At 39.8% G+C, this 22,553-nt stretch overlaps 1 non-coding gene across 1 annotated transcript; it reads left to right on the top strand.

Moving 5' to 3' along the window:
* The first annotated feature begins 22,034 nt into the window (after positions 1–22,034).
* On the top strand, positions 22,035–22,141 carry LOC122094563. The gene has a single exon (XR_006144878.1). It is a non-coding gene; the product is annotated as a small nucleolar RNA R71 (small nucleolar RNA).
* The last annotated feature ends 412 nt before the right edge of the window (positions 22,142–22,553 follow it).

Here is a 22,553-nt window from a genome sequence, read left to right as displayed (position 1 = left end):
TACACACTTCTTCCCCTGAAAGGCCTGGGCTTGAGATCGTGTAGCTCTTGCAAACATGCCTCTTGCAGGAAGGAACAAATATGGTTCTTCAAATCAGTGGGAAGATGCAGAGACCAAGTGAGCTTTACTTTCTTTTCCCACTTGGACCTGGGGACTTGGTGGTTCCTTGGACCGGATCAACATCGTGGGATTATTAGAGGAGAATTCATATTCAATCAATGTTACTTTAGATATTCCCCTGATGTAACTTTCCTGTTCATTTTCCTTGATTTGTAACTGTTCCAGCTCATGAGTAACCTAGTTGAACTCATCTTGAAAGAACACTTCAAACCTAGTTGCATTTTAGCGGGGGTCTCGTCAAACCAGTGCTTAATATTCCCATAGAAGGGAAAGTTTTCTCCTTCCTTCACAAAGTACCCGTTGAGAGTGGGGTAGTAAGATGCGACTATCCTCCTAGTCATTCTCAAAAATTTTTGCCCCTTGCTGACATTGTTGCTTTTCGACTTAGGGGCTAAGAATTGTACCCTAGACTGCTTCTTCATTTTCTCATGACCAAAGTGGATAGCTTTGGAACACCTTGATGATATTTTCCTAATCCGATTCTAGGGAAGTATTACATGTTTTTCATCATTCGACTAACTGGAGGACTCCAAATTGCTTTGTAATTGGCCAAGATCTTTTCTTCAGATGTTTCCTTGGTGAGCACCGTGTAAGTTCCTTCTATTTCAACCCACTGAGTTGAACTTCATGGCCTTGTTCTTCTTCCTTTTCAATGTTGGCTAGAGTATTGACCACTTCGGGATCTCCAGTTATAGTGATCACCTTCCCTTCTTATATGAACTTCACCTTTTGATGGAAGCTAGATGATACAGCCTTGCCTGGTGCAACCATGGCCTTCCCAAAAGCATATTGAAGGATGCTAGTATATTAATGACTTGAAAGTCAACATCAAACTTCACCGGGCCAATCAAGACAGCCATGGTAAGGATTCCAAGGACTTCTCTTTTGGTGTTCTCATATGCACGCACGGTCTAGTTTGATGCCTCATTTCTTCCACATTGGCACCAATACTCTTGGTTGACCTCAAGGCTAGAGCATTCAGAGCAGACCCATTGTCAATAAGGACCTAAGGAACAATCTTTACTAGGCATTCCTCTGTTATGTACATGGCTCTGTTGTGCTGGGATCCTTTGGCAGGGAGCTCAGAATACGAAAACATCAGTAATTGTAATGCGTATGTTGCCCTTACTATTTGTGAGAGGTGTGTTGGATCTATCCCAATGGGCACTTGTGCGTTGGTGAGGGATCTTAGAACAACTTCACAGTGAGAGGGGGAGGCCATCAATAGTCCTCAAATTGAGATATTAGCCTGGACCTTCTTGAGTTAGGCTTAAACAGGATTCTCTGGTTCTCCTTTGGAAATGCTACTCCCTACCTTATCGGTCCTTGATTGCTCTATCACTAAGAACTTCCCTTTGTAGTCTTTCCCACTTCTAGTCTCTATCACACTAGCAAGCTTCTTCACAACAATCTTTGTAGGGTACTGGTCCTCATCATCACTGTCTGTTATGGTGATTATCTCAACCATGGGATTGCTCTCTTCTTTAGACTCTCCTTCTTGATTGGTGGGAGTAGAAAGTCAGGGTCCTCTGCAGATATCAAGAGCCCTGGCTCATAGTTTCTTGACTGAATTGGAAAGACACTAGAATCCTTCACCCGCTGCTTCTTTCAATGTGTCTTCTCCCTTTATTTCTTCAAGGTTTTCTAGTTCTTTGGCATAGTAGCATTCACTGATGGCTACCTCACCTAAAATTTGTTCAATCTCCTCCACACAAAGCTTCATCACGTCTAAGTGCCCATAAATATCAAATAACTATTCTTCAAGCTTAGCTACAGAGTTTACGTAGCATTTGGAAAGCAACTCTAGATCATCATCATGATCTGCATCAGTTGTGGAATCATCTTCCTCCATTGAAAGTGCCAAATGAATGGCATCCGTTGGATCGACCATTGGGTCATCCCCTCTAATAACATGCACTGAGTATCCTCCCGGGTCTCTTGGTGAGTAATTCCCAGATTCATCATCTTCATCATTGTCGCTCCAAGCTTCACAGTCGCCTATCATCTCAGTCTTTGTCCTCATCATCATCATCATCCACTTCAGCAATTTCTCCCTCTCTAGGCTCCTCATTAGATTCCTCATTGCCCTCAGACTCTCCTATATCCAAACAATCATAATATTTGGTATGTATGGATCGAAAAATCTCCATGGGATCAGATTTGGTTTCATTGTCCTGAAGTTTGACCATGCCAGACTCACCTCCTTCTATGATGCTTCCTATATTGATTAAGGAGACATGCTCCTTGATCTGTTCACCTACTGTCAATGGCATTACTGCTCTCAGAAGGTCATCCGTGACTTCTTCAATTGTCTCTCAACCATCCGTCTAGGTCAATTTTGACTGAATCAAAGGTGTAGAGTTAATATCTTAACTCCCCCCCCCCAGAACATTCACCAAATCTGTTAATAAAGTCACTTTTGGAGATTTTGGTAATATAAGGATATCCTTCAAATGATACACACCAATCTGTCCTTCCTCTGGATTTAAGGGATTGCCCACCAAGCCGAGGGACTTGGAATGATATAAGGGTGATGAAGGATATGAGGTGTGGTGGTATGAAGGGGATGTGATGTAGGAGATAGGGTATTTTGATGAAGATAATGGATGCTAGGATGATGAAGGGGCTCCTGGCTTTGAGAAGGAGGATAATGGCAAAGGTGGATGATATGAAGCGGTGGATTCTTCTTCAAGGGTTGGTGACAAAGGAGGGAATGCGGGTCCCTGATCCTTATTTTCTTGTTCTTCTTCTGACGGCTCTTCTTTCTTAGGGGTTTTCTTAACTTTAGCCTTACTTCCCATGATTTTTCTGAGGCATGGGCATTCAAATGACCTTTTCAAGCCCTACGTCTGATGAGTTGAGTGGGGTCACTTTCTATTGATTCTCCTTCCAATACACTGATTGTCCCATGATCTGGGAGTGGGTTAGGTTGGTATTAACATTGGGAGGCTGCTTGACTTTAACCTCAATGGTCCCATTGTCTACCAAGTCTTGAATTGCATGTTGAAGGCCCAAGCACCTTTCTGTGGTGTGCTCTTTCTGAGTATGATAGGCATAATACTTATAGTCCCTGTACTAAGCTGGGGGAGGATTGCTAACCACCCTCAGAGCTATATTGCCTAGCAGTCTTTGTTTCTTCAACTTCTCATATATTGCCGCCAAAGGCATCCCCAACTCAGTGAACTATCTCCTTAGATGAGGAGCCCTTTGAGTGGGAACATCTGACTGTATCACAAATGGTTGTGATTGTTGGCTATTCACTGATGGTGATTGTTGGACTGCACCTACCACATTGGTTTTAGGGCCCTTACCTCGCTCAACTCTGGTATTCTTTCTTGCATCTTAAGAAGCTCTTTCATACTATGCATCCCTTAGGATCCTATTCTGAACATGTGTCCCAGTGGCTATCAAGACATCAAAAGTTTATAGATATTGATAGTAGAGAACATCATAGTATGGTTTGGATAGGCTTTCAATCAACATCTCCACCTGCTCAGCTTCGAAAGGTCAATCTGCCATCTTGGTGGCCTTATCTCTAAACCTCATCAAGAAGGCAGTGAATACTTCTCTAGTCTGTTGTCTTAAGGTCTCAAGTTCTCGATGCTTCACATCTACATCAGTGTTGTAAGAGTACTGCTTGGTGAAGGCTTTCACCACTGCTGCTCAATTCTATTTCTGTGTAGATTCTAACTATGTGAGCCACCTTAGTGCTGGTCTTGATAGTGTTAACATGAATTTCTGATCCATTTGATTATAAGCAAGTTTCCATGACTTGGCAAAGCTGAGGAAGACCTTCAAATGAGCCTTGGGGTCCCCTGACATCTCAAATCTGTCAGTTTGCCACTTGAATTTCTCAGGGATCCTTGCCCCAGAATCATCTCATCAGAATCCACTGCTTGACCTTCTGGACCCTTTCTTACTCGGATCATATTCTCCAACTTCTATAACTACTCTCTATTTTTCTTTCTTTCTCTGTCTCTAGAGGTTCTATCTAGATATGTACCATAAATTCTTCTTCCTCATCCTCAATGAAAACCCTTGGTGGAGGAACTCGAGAATAAGCTCCTTGTTGACCATTTGGACGAGTTGGTTCTGATTTTCCTGAGTCAACTCTAAAGGAAGTTCTATGATGACCCATGGGCCTATTTTGTTCTTGCTCTCCTGTAACCGGATTGGGGTCAGCCCTAGGATCAGTTCTGGGAGAGTTTCACAATAGTTGTAATACTTGAGCTAATCCATTCTTAATTTCAACCAATTCTGTTTGCAATGTCTCTACTGGGTGGACCAATGCTTGCTTAGGTGATTCAGCATTGGGTGGATCCATGTGGACTAGACTATGATCACTTGGAGAAAGACAATCCCAAAGAGACGATGGAGGTGACACTAGACTTAAAGCGAGTGAACCAATTACCCTGATGCGTCCAAATAGATCGTAGAGAATTCTTGAGACGTGGAATCGTACCTAAACCATAAGTGATTTTCTTTAGGATTCTTGTATTCCCACCCCTTTTATGCATTTGTTCACTCATTTTTCAACTAATGATTCATCCAAAGTTACTCCATTTGATGATAGGGAGTGGATCAAGGTTGATACCTCTGGTCCATCCAATGTCATAAGTGGAGAACCACACACAAATGGCTTGGATAGCATATTCCTATAAGACATTCCGTGTTGATAAAGTCATGCTTTCCTTAATCTTGCCCCACTAGGTGGCCTTCTTCCTAGTTTCCTCGAATCATTGGACAATTTGGCATTTTGCGTGACTTTTGATGAGAATCACTCCAGAGTCACAAGTACCAAATTGCTTGCATATTTTTTAAAGAGGAAGGACACCCTTTTAGAGGAAACCCACTTAGGAGAGCATTTCCTTATGACTAAAATGTATTGTAGGAGGATTCCTTCCTAAGACCTCAACAAGTTCTACAAGTGACCTAGTGGCATTCCTAGTGTTCTCCATCTATTTCCTACATAATGCGAGTATGCAGTGGATACAATAGGACCGAATAGGCTCCCTTGACAGGATCTATACACACAAGGTATGTGATCCTTTTGATATACCCAAAGGTACGAGATCAAGGGGGTAGCATCCTTGCTCATTACTAGTGACTACACATGAGGTTAAGCAATTGGCTACGAGGGTGGTAAAATTGTGAGTGAGTGTGTGAATAAGTGTAATGTAAGGTTACCATTATCCGATCTCAGAAAGTCATAAGATGCATGGACCTCGAGGGTGCTAGCATAATTACAAACATCCTCGCCGTTTAATAATACCCCACACTCTTGTACAGGACGCGACTATCATTTACTCTTAGAATACTCTCCATGACATGCACTGACCACCCAGAGGGCGTGGACATGACAGGGAGTCCCTCGCAAAATGATTTCACTTCGAGCATGATGCATGATGTGGTTAGTGAATACATTTACAAACATGGGATAGCCAATCATGTTCTCAAACAAGTTTGGTGGAAAATGTTCTTACATTTAAAGGTAGCATCTAGTTTTGGAAGCTTGACAAGTCCCTAGTGTAGTCACCACTGCGAGGGTAGTGGCCGGGGGGATATCTCCTCCTGGCCCTCTCTCCTCTTGCTCTTCTTTACTTTCTCTTCCATGGTGTGTGCCTCCACAGGCCCCGCACCACCATATCATCGCTCAGAGATAGGTGGGGGCCTATTACATAGGGATCGGTTCTCTCTCTCTCTCTCTCTCTCTCTCTCTCTTGAGGAGTGCTGTTCAGAGGTGCATCCTCCTTGTGTTGATGATGGTCCAATAGAGAATTGGGATCATGCAAAATGGATTTAGAGTTGCCACCTAGGGTTATGGGCCTAAGACCTTGGGGTGGGCCCGATTCCTAAGAAAAGGGGCCAAAAATTTGTCTGGTCCAGAGATTAGGGTACGTGTTAGGTTGTAGAATTGGGAAGGTGTTAGGCACCCAATCTACCCGATTCAACCGGTCTTCCTACTAGATGCTTGAAGAATGAACATTTTCTACAATTATTCTATGCCGCATGCATGGCTAATTATGACATATGTATACATTGATAAAAGAAATAATTACATATATACACTAAAATGAGAAAAATAAAGAGTCTACATTGTACTAATTTAGGTGAGAGATTATACCTGAGCTTAACCCCTGTTTCGGGTTAAGAGGGGTGGGCCCCTAATTGGTGTGGATACGGCCATTCTCATGAATTCTCCAGACTCAGGGGAAGGTGGTCTTGACCTCCAACTTTCGTTCTCTAGAGATGCTGACTGTGGTGATCTTTGGATATTTGGACAAAGGTTCGGTTAGGGAAGAGCAATTCTCGAGCTTGTAGTTTGACAGAACTTCGACAGAGCTTCGGCTAGGGAAGGCTACTTCCAGATTAGGGTTTTGCTAGAGCTTTGGCTAGAGAAGGCTACTTCTGGGATTAGGGTTTCAGCAGAGCTTCAGCTAGGGAAGGCTGCTTCTGGGATTAGGGTTTCGACAAAGCTTCGGGTAGGGAAGGCTATTTTCGGGTTAAGGTTTCGTTAAAGCTTCATCTAGGGAAGGCTACTTCCAGGTTTAGGTTTCTGTAGAGCTTCGGCTAGGGAAGGCTACTTCTGTGATTAGGGTTTTAGTAGAGCTTTGACTAAGGAAGGCTATTTTTGGGTTAAGGTTTCGGCAGAGCTTCGGCCAAGGGAGGCTTGGGAAGGCTTGGGAAGGCTTAGGAAGGCTTAAAAGGCTTGGGCTTAGAAGGGTACCACATTAGGCAAGGGAGGGGCTAGTGGGTGGGCATACAAGGCAAGGGAGGGGCTAGAGGATGGCCATGCAAGGCAAGGGAGGGGCTTCTAAGGTGGGAGAGAGGTGTGTTCACCAAGTTTGTTTAAGTGTGATTTTCAACTTAAAAGGGGGCGTATTTATAGACTTCATGGACCAATGGGGTGTAGGGTATGCTAGCGGGGGTGCAGGGTACGCTAGCGGGGGTGCATTGGGGCATGGCGGGGGTGCACTGGGGCATGGGGCCACTGGCAGTGTGGGGAAGGCCGCAGGCAGTAGGGGCGGCAACACGGGCCATATGGGTGGCAATGCACAAGGGGTAGGGCCACTGGTAGTGTGGGTAGGGGCGTAGGCAGTGTGGGCGAGGGCACAAGCATAGTAGGCGGGGCCACTGGGCCGTGGGTGGGGGCACAGGCATGGTTAGGTGTGAGTGGAGGGGGCTGGGGTGTGCTTGTGCAGGGCTAGAGTGTGCATGTGTGGGGCTGGGGTATGTGTGTGGGGGGTTGGTGTAGGGGTGTCAATTCTAAGCCCGCACCGAGCCCGACATGGTTATGGCCTGACCTGGACCAGTCCGATTAATAAATGTGTCGATCTTGTGCCCGACACATTTACAAACAGGTAGTACACGGTGTAGCCACCTAGCCCGACGGGCGCCCAATCGGCCCGACACATTTACAAGCCCGATTTGAACCGACTCCTTTAAGCTCGACCTAGCCCGGCCCATTTAAAACTACTTGTAATTTTTTAATTTTTTTTTAATACTATTTGTATTTAGTGCTAATGCTATATGATATATACAATTGACATGGTGGTAATTGTTGTATGAACATTCATATTTTTTATGCATAGTGTAATTGATTTGAACTTCCTAAACTTGGGTTATGTAGATGATTTAATTGATTTGGGTTTCGTGGGTTAAATATCGAGTACCTTAGTAATTTATTTACTTTTCCCATCTTTGGCTTAATCCATCTTAACTATGGAATCTTTTTCTTTGTTAGGCCCATCTTTGCCTCATTTTATTGGTATTCCTCTTTAAGCACATTTAAGAGGCCAATTTTAAAGAGGACCCATTTAAAGCCCGTTTATAGTTAAATAGATCTATAGCCCAGTTAAGGCCAGATTAAGGCTTGTTTATGGTAGCCTAATTAAAGCCCAAGACCGACCGACCTGATTATTAATGGTACCATGCCCGTGCTAGCTAAGCCCGTTTAGCTAAATGGGCATTCACGGTATAGCCCTATAAATTGGCCTAGCCTGATTAGGCCCGATCGAGACCGGTCCGGCCTGACTTATATTGAAACCCCTAGGTTGGGGTGTGCATGGGGCATGGGGTGTGTGTGGGGGGGCCTGGGGTATGCATATGTGGTGGGATGCAAGGAATGTCCAATTAGCGGAGAGAGGAAAGGCAAGGGCCCTACAAGCAAGGTGATTCTGGCCCGTTAGGAAAACTCAGGACCGATACAAGTAGTTTCGGAATGGTTAGATAGGGGTTTGTGATTGCAAACGGCTTATTCCACCATATACAGGCAGATTGACTCCCCTTACTTAACATGGGGCCCACACTCCAACCTATGGTTTATGAAAATTGGATTGATTTGGGCTTTCTATCCACTAGTTGGACGCCTGCTCACTGGTGGAGTTGTTCCTATTCATTCATTAGTTGGATTTAAAACATTATTTCTGGAATATTCCTTGATCATGATCCAAGGGCTTCGATGGGTTCTGCCTTTCAGTGATGATTGTAGGAGATCTAACGGTCTGATTTTGACGCACCAATGTTGTTAGAATCGTGATTCTGAATACTATCCATCCGTATGGTCACTTTGGACTGGATTCCTTTGTATACGTGACGTCATAATTCGACCCTTCTTTTCTCTTGCTTAGGGTTTCTAGGGTTTCTAGGTTACCTCATCAGTTGTCATCTCTGTTGATCAAAAGCAAAAAGCCATGTCCACAATCCATGAGTCATCATAGTCGAGGGAGGGTGACAAAATTGGGTGCCTACAACATTAAAATAACAGAAGAGTAGCAATTCAATTATATCACAATCACAAAGATAACAATATGCATACACAATGTCACAATTCACACACATGCATGATTGACAGAAAATAGAAAAGAATGTAAAAACACTCCGTAAAATAAAGCCAAGCACCCACTCACCTCAAAACCTAAAATCCAATAGTTACCGCTGAATTCCCGTCACCGCGTATCCTTGCCGGGTAATTTAGGTTCCTATGTGAATTGTGTACATCATATTAAATATTATAAGTCCTAACATAACTTGGTATAGGTGGTTTACCAAAAACAATCCCTAACATCCAATGTACTAACCCAATTAAAGTGTTGGAAAGCCTTTGAACTACCCCTAACCATAGGGTTAATTTGGGTAAATAAGGTAGGGAACATAACCCATATAGGTCAAGGTAAATTTCAGCTAAAACAGGGCCTATTCAAACTCAAAAACACCCAATTGGTGGGATGGCTAGGCAGAAATCGGCTAGCCGGTTGCCCTAGAAGAATAGGCTTCTTTGCAGCCCAATAGCCTGCCTCCTCTTGGAAGAGTTGTGTTGGGCAGTTCCAACACCCGAATTGCATCCTACCCATTTCATTCCAATTTTTTGCACCTAATAAAGTAATTTTCCTCATTTAATTTGGGTCTTGGGGTGTCTTACTGGGTCAATTGGGTCTCAGTTCATGAAATTTTCTCCCTTGGTATACCAACTAAATTTTTTGCATGTCCCTAGGCAAAATTGAAATCATGTGGGGGAATTGCCACCACCAATTGCTATTAATTTGATCCAATTAGGAAAAGCCCTATGGTTTAGGTTTATGGGACAACCCTACAGTCATTTGGGTCTCAATTGGGATTCAGAAATTGGGGTTTTTGCTGTGGGAGGTTGTACTCAGTCCACAGGCAATTCCCTACTCCTATAACCGATTCCTACCCTACCCAAAATCATAGGGTTAAGTTAGGGTAATTACCTTCCCAGAGTTCCTGGGGTGTGCAGGCAAGTCCACTAGTAGCTGTTCAAATTCAGATCAATTTCCAGCCATGGCAACATCTTCTAGCAGCTTCCTTTTACTATGGGAAGCATGTAGGGTGGTGCATGGACAGCAGCAATAGTAGCTGCAGTAGCAGAGAGGGCAACACAATCTCTCTCTCTCCTTCCTTCCTTCTTCCTTCCTTCCCTTCTCCTTCTTTCTTCCTTTTCTTTTCTTCTTTTTTTCCTACGGTTTCAGCAGAAAGGGGGAAAGGTGAAAGTGGCCGATCTTCCCCATTTAAGGGCCCAAAACAAACCTTAGGGTCTGTTTGGACAGCACGCTAAAATAAAAACCTATTTTTATTAATATTTGAAATTACATAACTAATTATAGGGTTATTGGTTGGACATGCAGTTTGATGCATTAAAACTCTTTAGCATGGCCCTACACATGGTAGAAATGGGTGGAATTAGCCCATAAAGTAGTGGGGCCCATAAATGAAACACCCCATTTCTAAATATTCTGCCAGCCGAACCAGCTGGCCGATTGGTAGCAATGTATCTCGTCAATTTGCCTATTTTCAGCTCAATTATTGTCCTACCTCTTGGGCTTGTAAGTCTACTCAATGTAAGATAGGTTCCACACATTTTTTACCATTTCTACTCCCTTTTCCTGAATAGAGGATTTCCAACTTCCCTCTCTTTATGCTGTACAAATGAATCCACCATAGTAAGGTAGCCTATCTCCTATGCTAGTTGGGTCCTGGAACTAAGCTTAGTCGCTTGAAATTTAAGGTGTTGCATTGATATCATCCTATCACACCCTGCCTCAAATTGACCAAGGTATGCAGCATTGGACACCCATATCCAGTCAGCCTAACCCTCCAGGATCACAATTGCAGTATCTTAATTTCACAAATGCCATCAAGACCACAACTAAAATTAGAGTACACTAATAAATCATACAAAATATCATAAGTGATGTGCTAAAATGATAATTACATTATACAATTTTCATGTCTGAAAACAACAACACCACCACAGGTTACAATATTAATTACTACACATTTCATAAATGTTTACATCAAAAGGATTAACTGAAATAACATAAATGAAGTTCATTAGCATCCTGGTGTCTTGTAGACACAACCTCACAACTGCTACCAAAGTCCAATCCTACCTCAGCACCAGTTCCACCATCTAAAAATAGTAATCAACAAGGGGTGAGGTTCACAAGCCTAGTGAGGGGTGTTCATGCAAGCACATTCAAACAAATGATGCAATGCATGCTTAAACAAATTAGATGATGATCATAATCCGATTTTCGCACACAATACCTAGCAACAAATTACTAACTCCAAGAGAGGGTATCAGTGCTACTGCAACATAGTTTGTATGCCTAGTCCTAGTATCCTACACATCGATCACCCAGAGATACAAGCTAATGCGAGTCAAAAGCCTACAAGTCCCGGTATCCTACACATAGGTCACCCAGGCTGCATCATACCACTCCTTGGGATTAGCCAGTACCTAACCCCCTACTAGCAAGGGGTGTGGCACTAGGGTCTGTGTTTGAGTTTTAAAAGCAACCGCAAGCATACGGATCAGTGTAGTTAACGGTCGAACACAAGGAGAGCAGCCACTTTATTTTTAGCTTCTTTGAGTAGTACGAAAGTATAACAAATGATTATGGTGATCTGCTTCTAACTACTGTCCCAACACAAATGCATCTAAAATAACTTCCTAACCAACATAACCAGGGAAATTGGAATTGCAATTGATATAAAAATTGAACGACCTAACCATTCACATCTAACCCTAATCATTCATCATCTAGGAATTTAAATACTCAAACAACGTAATTAAAAAGAAAATAACTGAAAATAAAAGTGCTAAAATAGAAGTGCTGAAAAGTAAATAAAAGTGCAAATAAAGGAGACAAAGCCAGAGAGAGGCACACAAGTGGGTTTCTCTACTTAGCCCGAGGGATGCACCATAAATAATATGAGCTTCCCTACTTGACCAGAGAGTTACTCTTACAAGGGCTGCTCTACTTAGCTTTGGGGGAACAGATGTAATATAAATAGTGAAGGTAAAAGGATGGTTCTATGGCTAGAGAAGGGCAAAGCCAATACATGCCTTTAGCCAAGGAACTTGGGGAAAGGGAAAGCAATAATGTAAAACTGAAAATTTAAAACCCAATTTAAGAATTATTGGTAGCAAGAAGAGGGAATTAGAGGGGGGGTGAGAAGACTTATGAAGAAGCCTACTTACCTGAACTTCAATACTTGAATCCTTAAATTAAAATAACTTAATTAATTTGAGATATTACCAGTCCTAAAACCAGATCTGGAATGAACCAAATCTAAAATTGCTAGGTCTGGAGAAAACAAATCAAGAAGAGAAAAACTAAACTTGAAAGAGATGCTCCAGCTTGTTCTTATCACCTAGAACTAAGCCTAGAACTAGAAATTAAAATTATTACACATTTGATTATTTTGAACAATAAAATAAAAGGCTTGCATTAATTAAAATAAAAGACTTGCATTAATTAAAAAAAAAGATTACAAAAGTACTTCGATAAAAAACTAAGACAAAGAACTAAAGAGAAAAGGAGAGCACAACTAAAAACCTAAAAGAAGAGAGGAAGAGAGGAAGAGAGGTACACCCCTTTTAGGGATTGGTCAACTCCCTTTTATAAGGAATAGGTGAGAGAGGAGGATGTCCAAGGGTGGATCCCCTTAGACGATTTTGTGTGATGAGGTGGAGGGAAGAGAGAGGAGAGAAAAGAGAAAAAATAGGAAAGAGAAGGGGAGAACGATTTGGTGGGTCCCTCTTGGCTTGGTCGATTGTGATGTGGAGGATAGGAGAGAAGAAAAAAAAGAGAGAAAAGGGAAGAACGCCCAAGGGTGATGAGGTGAAAAATAGAAATTAGGAGAAAAAGGGAGACAAAATAGGAAACTTTGTTCCATTTTTTTTCTCTTTTCTTTTCTTTAAACGTGGGAAGCCTCCTCTCTTAGATGATTTTCCAAGATTTAGAAAATCTTTTAATTTTTTAGGAAATTTCGTCCATGCCTCTTGTCTTTAAGTAGGTGAAAAATAGGAGAATCTTCAACCAAATCTCCAAAAGAAAGGAGATTTTGTGTTCCACGCCCAAGGAGAGAGAGAGAGAGACAGTGGCACCCAATGTGAGTCCCTCCTACTTTGTTTGCATCTGGAATATTCTTTTGTACCCCTGGGATAGCTGCTGAAGGGCTAGGCCTGCATCTTGGTTTACTTCTAGTCTATTATTCTTTTTCTGGCCCGAAAAGAATAATCACTTGTACTGATGTCTAAACAAATGTGTACTTTTAATGCAACACATCCATCTTGCTCAAAATTTCATCCTCTTTGCAACTATAAAAAGAAATGGGACCTCTTTATGTGTAAAATTGGAGATATGGCACCCGATAGTCCTTAAGGCCTTTAAAATATAAGATCTACAAAAAGAGAGTAAAACCCAAGGTAGCTCCATTTTAAATATGTAAAATGCATGCTTTACTACTTAAGATTTCACACATAAATGTTGTCATTAGAATTCTCCCACACTTAGACTTTGCTAGTTCTTGAGCAAAACAAAAAAGAGTAAAAAGTAAACAACAAAAAAAACTAACTCACTTTCATAGCAATCATGGTTGCACTTAGCATGTGCAACAAACCTTTAAACCCCTAGGCCACCCCTAGTGGATGAGTTGTGTCTCGTTGGTATTTGTAGTGAATATACACCTAAAATTTAGAGAAAAAAAATCCTACCCTTGGCTAAAGGTAAGGGCCATACCGGTCCGGAGCAAAGAGAATTCCTCTTACACTTGATCTAGGGGCCCCCACAGTTGAATTTTTATTACCCCATATCAATTTCAGGCACAAGCATATTTCTTAATTTGGAACTCACCTTGTCTCTTCCAAAACATCCTTATCTTAAGGCAAGACCACTTGTAAAGTAATAGGGAACTAAGGAATAAGGCGTGAAGTGTTTTTAACTAAACATATTACCAAGGCATTGATGACATTTCCATATACTTTCCTATTGTGTGGCATTTTTTTATTTTTATAATAAACTCTATCCTACTCCACTACTATTGGCCTGAATGACATAGTGGAGCAAACACCAAACAACCAAGTTACTATGTAGCTTTGCTTTTTGTATATGCCCACAAAAACAGTGATGCCAGAGTTCTTTCAGAAATTTCTTCCCTTAGAGTTTCTATCAAGACATCAAGCTTCCTAAAGCACAATGCCTTGTCTAGTTCGAAGGAAATCAACTTTTATATCACCTTCCACACTTCATTTAAAATTGTGTATTTGTCAACTCATGCCAATCTAAAAAGAAGGTCTCAACTCCAAATCAAGAGTACAAGGAGCCCACAGACTTATATATGGTCCAACACCATAAAACAAGGGTCTCTTATTTTTCAAAAGAGAGTCCCACCTCAAGAAATAGGATTGTTTCTTTTTTCTCAATAGGATTTTTATACTTTTCAAGATGGGTACCTTAATCAAAATTGTTACTTTCATACATCAAGCAACCGAATGGTATAATCATTAGCCAAAAACCAAAGTAGGACTTCATCCTTAGTAAGCTCAAAAATAAAAAGAAAAACAAACAAAAACAAAGGAAAAAAAATAAAAAAACAAAAAAGAAACCAGTTTTCCTCCCCCACACTTAAGTCATGCAATATCCTCAATTCATGGAAAGAATTAAAGGAAAGATAATCTAAGGGGGTTATACCTGGGTAAAAGTTAGTCATTTATGTAAAGAGGTTCATGGAGATCCATGACCTCTTCCAGAGCAGAAGATGACAACTCAATGAAGGACTTCAACAATTGACCATTGACCTTAAGAATTGCACTTGTGCTAGGGTTCAACACCTCAATAGCATCATAAGAAAAAACAGTCTGCACAATATAAGGATCATCCAACTGGATCTCAACTTGCCTAGAAAAATATGCAATCAAGAATTGTAAAGCAAAACCTTATCACCAGGTGTGGAAGACTTCCTAAGGGTTTGTCTATCATAAAAGGCCTTGGAGCATCTCATTTGTAAAACCTTATTGCAAAAATGCTTGCCCCTATCAAAAATGGGATAAATGATCCCATTATTCATCCATTTAAGTATTTCTTTTTTAATAGCTTCCTTCATCACTAGGTTAGCTCTTCTCTGGGGTTCTATTGAACGGTTGGACCCCTCAATGAGCTAAATACGATGTTGAACAATAGAAGGGTTAATTCCTTTTATTTCAGACATGGTCCATCCTATGGCTTCCTTATTTTCCTTTAGAGGCTTGATCAACTCCTCCTCCTGATTGGAAGTCAAATTAGAAGCACTAATGATTGGAAGAGTATGATCCTTACCTAAGAAAGCATACTTACAATGGAGGGCAACTCTTTCAACTCAAGCTTAGGGGGTTCAACAATAGAAGGCTAAGGTATTAAGGTAGATAAGGGTCCAATGGGCTCTAAAGGTGGTTGGAGACTCCAAACCTCAGACAATATCAAAATAAGTCTTAATGGAATCTAGAATTTCTTGGAGCATACACTACAAGAAAACACATTTTTGGTGACGGAAAAAAAGTGTCACAAAAAATAAAAAACCGTCGCTAAATATAAAGGCGATAGTTAATTTTTTATCGCCAATTCCATCGCCTATACTGCCGCAGCTAAAAATAGGCGACGGAAAATGATGGGGTGTTGGGAAAAATAATATTAGCAACGGTTTTATATTTTCCATCGCCAAATATATTTTTAGCAATAGCAAATGTCGTCGCCTATAACTATATAAATAATAGATGTAATTTGTTTATAACAATAGTATAAAAAAATCCGTCACCAAAAATGTATATGCCAACGGCTACGACACGTTGCCTAAGCCTAATAATAATCTTTTTAGAACAACGGTATAATAAAACCCGTCGCCAAATATAAAATAAGAAAAATAAAATAAAATATTTATATTAATTAAATTTACATATTACCTGTAAATTATTCTCAGTAATATACATAGTCCAATTCAGAAAAGAAGATCAATTCAAACATCCATATAAGAATATATTCCTTTCATTTAACTTTCAAAAAGTCTTACAACCATAACTAAGAATTCATTGCTTTCATCCCATTTTCAAAATGTCTTACAATTATAAATAAGAAGTCATTGTCTTCATTTAACTTTCAAAAAGTGTATTTATTGCTTTCATTCCACTTTCAAAAAGTCTTACAATCATAAATAAGAAGTCATTGTCTTCATTCCACTTTCAAAAAATTCCTACAATCTTTATATCAAACTTCAGACTTTGCATTCTTCATCAATTGAATTTGTCTTGCATACTCCTCCAAAGGATATTTCACTACCTTTCATAGCCTTGCCTTGCCTTGCCTTGCCGCATCAGATTTAACAATATCCCACAATATAGGAAAATTAACTTATGTTGTGTTCGAATGCTAAGAAAATAAAAAGGACATCTTTCAATAAATAAATAAAAAACATTAGAACAAAATTATTGGCTCTTAAACTAGTATCAAGAATGCCTACTCCATCAACATTAAATGTATTTATTGTCTGTTACCAAATGCTCTTATACTTATATACTTTTACGGCCCGCAATTCAAAAGCATTACAAAACTCTATTTATGGTAAGTGGTCAAGTCCCCAATTCTTCCATTAGAGCTAAGCCAATTGTCATTCCCCTAAATTGAATACCACTATGTATGAATCTTTGCAGAGTTGAAGTGGAATAAAATGAATTTGTTAATAGTGAAAGGTAAATAATTTATAAATGTAAAGGAGTGGAAAATAAGTGCAATATGTTTTTCGATTTGTTTTTTTTGTTTCTGCCCCCCCCCCTTTCCTTTTTTTCTTTTTTTTTCCTTGGATGGTCTTATTCCTATATGATTGTCCCCTTCTAACAAAATCATTTGTTTATCCACACACATAGGGAGGTGGAGAGGGGGATCATTGAATGCAAGATGATATAAAGATATGTACATCCCAAAAACAAATAAGTCAACATAAAAGAAAAAGTCTCAAAATTGCAATGAATTACTAACACAAATGATATATCTATTTTCAACTTATCATGGAATAATCTAGGATGCAGAACCAAAATCTATTGAACCAAAAATAAGGAAAGAAAGTACCTGTTGACTTAAAGATGCTATTGGAGTAAAAAGCATGGAACAAAAATTATCACAAGTCATAACCTAGTAACACCCCAAATACCACTAAAGTGGTCTAAATTCATTAAACAACTGTATTGAACATGGAGGAAAAAGATAAAATGTAGGCTCCAAAAAAAAAAGGAGATTGATCTGGAAAAAAAATAGAGAAATATTTAACAGCAGGTGCATCCATACATGATTAGGCCTTTCTGATCTCTCTGAATTGAGTTGTTAATTTTCTCCCCATGTTGCCATGTTGTTCTATTTCTCTATTTTAGTGATGAGAATACGGTGTGGGGTGGGTCCTAATTGTATGTCTGAGGGATTTTTTTTTTTTTAATATGTGGAATATTCATCTTATCTGATGAAATATGGTGATTGGATTCTTCCTTATCCAATCATTGGTCAATATGAGAGCACCTGTGCCCACATTGATAGGATTTGATTCGTCACATCATTCTGATGTAGGCCCCAGAATTCCATAGTCAGTTCCCTAAGGTTCAATAGGGTTTTTCATGTAGATATTGAATAATAGGGATATATATATATATATATATATATATGTTCTGGTGGAGAGGGTTACAATCTTTCCTGTCTCTCACTTTATATGGGAGACATGAGCAGTTTCTCTGGAATCTATTTCTTCTTCTGCCATCCCTAGCTAGAGCTCTCTTCCTCCTCTCGTTCTATTCCTCAAGTCCATCAAAATGAGCCCATAACCACTCCTCTTCAATATTTTACTTTTTCTCATTCAGTCCCACTTGGTTCCCATTCTTGCAATTCCTATTCGCGGCAACCCATTTAGCTGCATTCAAGTTCAGACAAAATTAAATGTAATTTATGGGTTATTAAGACTAAATATCACTCCCATAGCTGAACTCCAAGCTAAGTAAAACTGATGTTACACTGTCATGGCTTTTCCTGTTTGAGAAACTTTTCATAATCTGGCTATAGTATAGATTTGAATTTCAAGTTGGGTGTGGTACTACTTATTGGTCTAACTATCAGCAATATTAAAAGGAAGAAGTGTTACTGTATCCCAAGAGGGGCAATTTGTGTCTCTTTTGCTTTACATGGAAGTAGATGTTTGTGATATGAGCTACTAGTGTATTAGAGAGTAGAGACCACTATAGAGGAAAATCTTAGTAATGGTTAGGTTGTCTTTTCTTTTCCCTTATTGGCCTGTTTAAATTGTTTATTGAATGTTGTTGGACACTTTGAAGACGAGCAGGCCAGAAGATTGGAACTCCAGGTCCTACCAATGACGGGATTCTTGCCAACGATGTGGGGAGCCGAGGTATGGAGATTTTGGTGGGAGAGTTGGATCATCTATTGGCATTCATTGGTTAGGGTGTAGGGTCATTTGAATTTTTCAATTAGTATCTTCCTCATTGGGCAAAATCAGGGAGCACAATAACAGCAAACAGAGCAATCAAATTTTACAAATTTGAGGTATAAAACAAGGGAAAGGACAGAAAGTGTACCTTCACTCGTAGATTGCTTTCTCTATTTTTTTTTTCATAGAAATATAGCACAGATTAGAAGCTGAGAAAAAGTATGAAAAAAAAAAATCTAGCTCTTAGATGTTTCTAACTCACCAGATCATCACTCAGAACAGCCATGTAGAATACAACCTTTAGGTCTTTACGATAATGTCTCCGAATAACTCACCCTTTTTTAAGGTACTGTAACTACCTAGCCCAAGTCTATTGGCTAGAGAGACTTGCTTCGAAGTCTCAACACTCCTAAAAGTCCGATGCAACCTTAATAGAGAAACTCAGGCTTCTTGTAAACTCAGAAGCTTTACCTAACCTTCAATGGCGGCAAACAATGAAACACAACACATGCATTCATCTTAGAGAGAGAGAGAGAGAGGGACCTTGAGCTGGTGTATTCGAAGGGCTTTCCTGTGGAGGAAAAAATGATAAGAGCGACCTCAGCATCACCGAGAATGGAGAGCTCCTCAGCCTTCTTAAAAAGCCTTCTTCTCTTAGAGAAGGTCACTTGTCTCACCATCGTGTTATCGATCTTCTTGATTTGAATTTTCTCTCTCGCCATTCTTTTTTCCTTTCACCAATAGTAGATTGCTTTCTCGCCTACAACAACCGTAACATCACCGCTGATAGAGGAGAAATCTGAGAGGGAGAGGGGTTAGGGCAGAAGTGAGTGAGGGAGACAGAAAGGGCGCGTGCTAGGGAAGAGGAGAGCTGAGACGAGAGAGAGAGAGCGCGTGCTAGGGAAGAGGAGAGCTGAGACGAGAGAGAGAGAGCGCGTTCTAGGGAAGAGGAGAGCTGAGACGAGAGAAAGAGAGAGAGAGAGAGAGAGAGAGAGAGAGAGAGAGAGAGAGAGAGAGATAGGGCAGTTAGTGTAGAGGAGGACGTGAGAGAGGGGGTAGGGTAGAGGAGAGATGTGAGAGAGAGAGACTTTGAATTCTGGTAAAATATGGAACAAAAGATTATTCATTTAAATTAAATTAGAATTAGGAGGTTTTGAGACAGAGAAATACTGCAAAAGCAACTTTGTGCGGGAAAGAAAAGTGGGGAAAACCAAAAGCATAAGGAAATTAAGAAATCTCTCCTGCGTCTAAAATTCTTTAGTTTAAGTTTTTTTTATTATTTTTTAAATTGATTGTAAAACTTTATTGACGACGGTAATATTTTTTACCATTGCTATATCTTTAATTGGCGACGAGAATAAAATTACAGTTGCCTAAAATCAATGAATCAAAATCACATAATTGATCATTGTATATGATTTTTTGCTACAGTAGTGTTTTTACCGTTGTCACATATAAAATTAGATAGTCCAAATCTTTTTGGCAACAAGAAAATTATAAATGTTGTCCAAAATAATATTTTGTGACAACATCATTTCTACCGTCGCTATAAATTACATCGGTATTGATTTAGCATAGGATATTATTTCACTACGGTATTAAAAAATTCCGTTGCCTTAAATAATTTTTTGTAACGTTTAAATTTAACCCGTCATGATAAAATGATTAGGCTACGGTATTTTTAATTTCGTCGTTGAAATTCATTTTTTTGCAACAAGTATTATTTTACTGTCTCCATAAATGTATTAGGCATCGGCGGTATCTATTTTACCGTCGCCATATATAATCTATGGCGACGGTAGCATTTTATACCATCACCATAAATGTGTTTTCTTGTAGTGATATGAACTTCCTCCTCATGGGGATTTGGCTACTTACGCAACCTAAAGACATTAAAATCCATAGAAGTGTTGCCAAAAGAAAGTTTCATGGTACCGTTCTTACAATTGATTATGGCATTACTGGTGGCAAAGAACGGTCTATCAAGAATGGTTGAGATCTGATCCCGAATTTTGGGAATTGGTTGGGTGTCTAGAACAATGAAATCAATAGGGAATAAAAATTCCCCTTCCTTAAGTAAGATATCCTCAACCATCCCTTTAGGAATCTTAACAGATATATTTGCCAACTGAAGAGTAGTTTCAGTGGCTTTCAATTCTCCCAATCTTAGTTGTTTATACACGTGGTAAGGTAAAAGATTCACACTTGCACCAAAGTCAAGTATGGCATGCTTAATGTAGGTGTTGCCTATGACACAAGCTATGGTAGGGCTTCCTGGATCCTTATACTTGACGGCTATTGGCTGAGTAATTATGGAACTAATTTTACCTGCCAATAATGCCTTTTTGGGCACACTAGTGATACGTTTGTGAGTACATAAATCTTTCAAGACCTTTGCATAGGCAGGGATCTAGGATATGACATCCAAAAGAGGGATATTCACTTCTACCTTTTTGAAGACTTCTAAATTTTTTTTCCATGGAAGCAGTCTTCTTTTTGTTTACCAACAAATTAGGAAAGGGGATAGGAGGAATATAAAGACTGTTAGGATTTTACTCTTTTTCAGAAGAATCATGTTTGGTTTTCTCAATCAAATCATCTTTAGTTGTTTTAAGTTCATCAGGCGAACCTGGAACAGGAGGCACAATTGTGTCCTCAACAGAAGGAGAGTTAATAGGAGTAATAGATGGGAAAGATTTAGGAACACTCTGTTGGTACTCTCGGCCACTCCTAAGAGCATAAACAACATTATATTGGTTGGAGGGCTCTTATTGTGGACTCTTTTGAATTAAATTCAACTAATTTGGAATTGGTTGATGATTTATATTTACATTCCTGGGATTTGGTTTAGGCTACTAGGCATCTTCCCTTTCTCCCTTTCATACAAAACATTAACAAGTTGGGAGATTTGCTTCTCCATGTTATGTTGGCTTGTCATGAAAGTACCCATGAGAAGTTCCACACTTTTCTCTAAAGAAGAAAGCCTAGCCAAATCACGACCTCCTCTCATGAATCCTGGAGGTTGATTTACAGAAGGTGGTGGAATAGTAGATTGAGTGGGGATCCTAAAATTGTTTTGCTGATTGGGGAGCATGTTCTTTTGATTGGCTTATTGGGGGAACAAACTACCCTTGACTCAAGGATTGAAAATTATGACCTACCTGATTATTGCTTGATTCCGAGAGAAGTTAGGATGGTTCCTCCATCCTGGATTATAGGTTTGACTATAAGGGTTGTTTTAAGACATAGCATTCACATTTTCAAGACCTATATTCAAACCATTCACATGAAAAATATTAGGGCACTCTTCCATCACATGCGTAGGAGATTGGCACCAACTACACACAGGCATAGAATGATTTATTTGGTTCAGTTGGATAGGTCCTTTGACTACTATGGCTTCAAGTCTCTTGATAAGGCTCTCAAGTTGAGCCTCTTTGGCCACAACACCTTCTACAAGGTAACCCTTATTTGTCCTCTCAATTTCTTGAGTAGACTCCCATTCTCTAGTTTTCTTAGCCAATTCAAGTAAAAAGTTCTAAGAGTCGTCTTCATCTGTAAAAGATGTAAAACCTTTGGTGCATATAGACTCTAACAACTGCTTGGTTTGATAATCAATACCCTCATAAATGATTTGACAAAGTTGTCATGTATCAATTCCATGGTGAGGGCATTCTTAAAGGAGGTCCTTAAATCTCTTCATAAATTTGGAGAATGACTCATTAGGTTTCTGCTTGAATTGAAGAATGTCACTCTTGAGTTTATTAGTTTTATGCAAAAGAAAGAATTTTTTCAGAAAGACTATAATAAACCCATCCTATGTGGTAATGGAATTGGTAGGCAGACCAGAAAGTCATTTCTTAGCTTAGTCCTTGAGCACAAAAGTTATGAACCTTAATTTTATAGCATCATCAGTTTACTATTGGATCTTAATTAGAACACAAACCTCCTCAAATTCCCTAAGGAATAGGTATGTATCCTTAGAAGGTAGCCCATGGAAGTGGGGCAACATAGTGATGTACTGAGATTTGGGCTCAAAATTATTACCTTGGGCTTGTGGTAGAACTATGCAAGAAGGTTAGGCTGCTCTAGCAGGGTAGAACCTATCTTTTAGAGATTTAGGTGGAGGGTTTAGCTATTGGTCTCCCATATTGAAAGGTATTGATGAGAGTATA

Source organism: Macadamia integrifolia, chromosome 11, assembly GCF_013358625.1.
Source record: "Macadamia integrifolia cultivar HAES 741 chromosome 11, SCU_Mint_v3, whole genome shotgun sequence".
Taxonomy (NCBI): Eukaryota; Viridiplantae; Streptophyta; class Magnoliopsida; order Proteales; family Proteaceae; genus Macadamia; species Macadamia integrifolia.
The sequence above is the reverse complement of the archived record's forward strand: the minus strand, read 5'-3'. Positions and strand labels throughout refer to the sequence as shown.